At 39.7% G+C, this 4,622-nt stretch overlaps 1 long non-coding RNA gene across 1 annotated transcript; it reads left to right on the top strand.

The window, feature by feature from the left end:
- The first annotated feature begins 458 nt into the window (after positions 1-458).
- LOC148900254 (uncharacterized) lies at positions 459-2,724 on the top strand. The gene is made up of 2 exons (XR_016114590.1): positions 459-1,417; positions 1,936-2,724. It is a non-coding gene; the product is annotated as an uncharacterized LOC148900254 (long non-coding RNA).
- Positions 2,725-4,622: the final 1,898 nt, after the last annotated feature.

Genomic DNA, 4,622 nt, shown 5'->3' with positions numbered 1-4,622 from the left:
TGGCAGTTATGTCACCATTTTAAGAACGGGGTTTTCTCCAAAACCGGGCGGACCTCACGCTCACCACAGCCTTTTTAGGAGGAATTCTTTTATTTTGAAAAACACGAGGGGATGCGTAGAATTACGTTTTGATGGAAGTGCCTATTAATAAAACTGACGCCAGTGAGGAAAACTAAATGGAATCGTCGGACTTCCCCAATTTGAGCAAAACGTTTTCTTGGGTTTCCTGGCCTAGACCACCTGCAAGTGGAACAAAAAACAGGTTAGTGACGACGTGTGGAAACCGGCCAAACAATTCAATCTGCACTGTACTTTCCCCTGTGATAAATTATGCTCTTGTTTTTTATTCATAAATTTCTTGGAAATTATGACTGTTTGTTACGGAGCCCCTAAGGGGACATCGAAGAAAAAAAAAACTTTGCGAGATCTCGCAAAACTTTGCGTTCCCTCGCAAAACTTTGCGTTCCCTCGCAATACTTTGCGTTCCCTCGCAATACTTTTGCAAGATCTCGCAATCTTTTTTAAAAAAATACGCGTACATGTACTTCCGGTTCATCGTCAGTGTAACCGAAAACAACAAACATGGAGCCTTTTCACCCTTTCGTTCCTTTAATCCAGTTTTACTTTAAAATTGGCTTGAAATACAAAGATATAAAATCCGTTCTTGAGATTAAACACGGTTTACTAATAAGTGAAAGACATTTGAAGCGAGTGGTGAACAAAAGTGGACTATTTCGCCGAAAAACGTTCGATGACTTGGGCGTCTTGGTTGACTTTATTCACAACCAGTTGCAGAATTCCGGACAACTACACGGTTACAGGTGGATGTACAGTAAGTGCAGAGAACATGGGCTTCTTGTCAGGAAAGAGGATGTTCGTCTGGTCCTGAAAGAGTTGGATCCGAGAGGAGTGTCTTTAAGGCAAGCAAGACGTCTGAGACGACGAAACTACTTCTCGAAAGGGCCGAATTTTATTTGGCATATGGATTCATGACAAACTGAAACCGTTTGGAATTTGCATCAATGGGGCTATTGATGGCTTTTCAAGGAAAATAATGTGGCTCAATGCCTACACAACAAGTAGTGACCCGAAGTTAATTGGAGGTTACTACATTGAAGTTGTGCACCGTTTGGGAGGTTGTCCTCGAATCGTTCGAGCTGATTTGGGGACTGAAAATGGTCATGTTAAAGGCTTCCAGCGTTTCCTGGTGCCCATACCGCCAGGCAGCACCCTTGACAGTTACTTGGATGGAGCCAGCACCGCCAATCAAATAATTGAATATTGGTGGGGGTTTCTTCGCAGCCAATGCATGGAATTCTGGTTATCACTCTTCAAAGACCTCAGAGACAATGGCTTCTTTGATGGTGGATTTCTGGACAAAAGCATCCTGCAATTTTGTTGCATGGGACTTATTCAGGTGAGTTCATATATTCTGTAGCTCCATTTATGAAATATGTATTTTTGTATTTGAGAGGGTGTTGATGGGACACAAAAGAAGGTAAATAATCGAATAGTGGAAAGAAGATAATGGTCTGTGTGTGTGGGGACATAGGGTGAAGGTGAAATGATCAAGGAAAAGATGAAGGAAAAGTGGGGATGGGCAGAGTAGTAAACATGAGTGACGAGTGTAAGGTAGAAAGGAGGGAGCAGGGAGAGAAAAGCAGTCTAATTCTATAATTTCTTGCTCATAAGAGCTGCTATGACTGTGCAACTATTCCTAAATCTGTCTGTATGTGCGCACCAAATCCAGCAGGCATTTAAACAGCTTCTTCCCTCAAGCAATTAACTCTCTAAAAAGTAACCCAAATAGAACTGTATAGTGCCTCCATTTTTTTGATGAGACTAGTGCAGCGTGTTCTACAGGAGACAATTTCCTTGTGTGTACTACATACTTGGCAAAAAAGATGATTCTGATTCTGATCTTATTCTCAACAGGATGAGTTGGATGATACTGCCCGTGTTTGGAACAGCCATCTCATCAGGCCCTCAAAGAACATAAATGTCCCCAGTGGTCGGCCCAACGTGATGTATTCTTTACCTGAACTTTATGGCACAAGGGACTTCCTCTCCACAGTTGACAATGAACAAGTTCAACTATGCAAAAGCCAGTGTGTCTTCCGTTTAACTATGCCTTGTGATCCGGATGTATTTGTATTGTGTGCTTCCTTAATGGCCCAGTCTGGTCTGATGCCACCAAAAGAGCCGTATCAGGCTGTGAACTTGTACTTGCACCTCAGAGAGGCCCTTACTGCAATTCTAAATTAGAAGCATGATGTTTTCAGGGGTCAGAGACATTAACCTTTGGTGAAAGCATTTTTGTTTCCGTATACCAGTCATACTGGAATTATATTACATTAAAATTTAAACATGAATTACTCAAAGCAATAACCATATATTTTTTGGTGTGTGTTTGGGTGAAACCATTTTATGGCTCCTCAACTGGTTCGAAGTAACATTTAATTAAGGCTGAATCCGACGACCATTGCCATTTCTTCAACCCTTTGTTCATCATTTCTTTTATCACTTCACTTTAAATGGATTATTGGGATACATTTGAGGACGAATAATATATAGCAATCACAATTTAAATAATTTTTTGTCTGCTGTTTTTGTTACTGTATAAGGAAAGCATATTTGATCAATATGAAATGTTCATTTGTCAAATCATTCTGGGTGTCAATAAATATACTGTCTTGGTTGCTGATTTTAACCACAGATACTTAACCAATGTGGATCTGAATAGTATTCCTGCACCCCAGTACACAATCACTTGCCTGTAAATGATAATATAATTGTCACTCTTCAATTTCGTCAGCAGGTGGTGTCTTGTGTTTAAAAAAAACATGAATTATTTGGAACAAATTTTATTAACATTGACAAATTCGTATGAACAGCAATCACAAACATATAAATAGAATACAATATCAAGTACAAAAATAATTGCTTTTGTTTGAACAGTGCAAATATTTGCAACATTACATGACATATCAACTTCAAACCTTTAGGTCAAACTGAAAGTGGCACCATATCCGAAACCATTAGGAGAATAAGTGATATGGAAAATGGAATGAATGAATAATAACCATGAAATCAATTGTAGACACAAATGGAAAATACAACTGTAGACTGCCCTATGCAAGGTTGACCATGACAGATGTTTTACATCTCAAAGTACAAATAATGAAATGCTCCTAAACTGATGTGTGTGCATGTGTGTGTAGACATAAGAGAGTCAATCAATCAATTGTGCACTTTCTCCCACCATGTTGGTGACAGATGAATGAGCTTCACTGCATTCATCCAAATGAGATGTTGGAGTATTTTCTTTTGTGCCAATGTAAAATCTTAACAGTTTCAATTTGTTTTTTTTTCATAGAGTCTGCCAATTGTTTCATCTAAAGCAATGTGGTTTCTTTTGAAATCACAGACCTCAAAAGTAAAGTCTTCAACAGGTCCTTTGGTTGAGCTTCCACCTGGGAAAAATAGCCCTTTTCCCAGCTCCAAAATTTGAGCGACAGTTGCTGTTTTTTTCCAGGATGGCATACCTTGTTCCTCCACCTTTGCTTGTCCTCACTTGATGGTAATCGTTGCCATAAATCTTCCTTTGAGTCTGTTCTGCAGAAACATTGTTATGTCTTGCCATCCCATCAACATGGTTTTGGAATACTCCCGAAGTCTCAGCCAGTACACCTTTTTTCCTTGATCTTATTTTGCCTCTTAATTTTTGGAGGAGCAGTTCATTATCACCACTGGACATTTTCTGATGACAAAAGCAAAGGACAGCTATTCGATCACCATAAGTGATATATTTTCCCATTTGCTCTTCGGTCATCATAGCAATTACTGCCATGTCAACCTGCAAAGATAAATTGTGAGAATAAATACTTGACATGTTTATTTAATTATCAATAACTTAATACATTTAACATATTCACATGAGTGATGGGACACTACAGTCATCATTATTTGTATTCAGTATTACACGAGAATAGTACATTAGGTAGCGGCAGCCCAATTACTAACTGTAATATCGATTTTAAATTGTGTTAATAACCTCATTATTAAAATAGAATTAACAGTACAGGTAGAGTAGATAGAGATGTTAGCTTCACTTTCACTTTATTGACCTTAAAGAGTTTGATGTTTCTCTTTATTTGTAAGTAGGTTCGTTGTCAGATCTCCCAGGCAGGTGACGCGCAGAGCTTGATCGTGGCGTGGAGTCGAGCAAGTCGTGCCGTGATGTCCGTCCGACGCCCGGCGTGAGCCGGGCGTGAGTCCGAGATGAGTCTGCCCCGTGGTTCGCCCAATCTCTCTGTCCCGCGACAGCTCCTTTTATACAATTTACAAGCGTATGCTATGCGTCAGGGTGATACGCACATCAAGGAGATCAAGAAATTGAAAGACATGAAAGTGTTGAAAGGCGCACTTCAAAATCATACACTCGTGTGACGAAACAACCTACTACCAATACTACTTCGAAAAAAAATGTCCATGTTTCTCTTGTTTTGCTTATTACATCAGACTTTGTAGCTGTATGCCCACCTTGTCGCTTTTCATACGTGCAATGTCCACGTGAGGGACGTTTCTTGACTGCAAGAAGTGTTCCAAGTCTTCCTCCATGA

The sequence above is a fragment of the Hippocampus bargibanti genome, linkage group LG03 (genome assembly GCF_051943395.1).
Source record: "Hippocampus bargibanti isolate YZ-2025 linkage group LG03, ASM5194339v1, whole genome shotgun sequence".
Taxonomy (NCBI): domain Eukaryota; kingdom Metazoa; phylum Chordata; class Actinopteri; order Syngnathiformes; family Syngnathidae; genus Hippocampus; species Hippocampus bargibanti.
The sequence above is the reverse complement of the archived record's forward strand: the minus strand, read 5'-3'. Positions and strand labels throughout refer to the sequence as shown.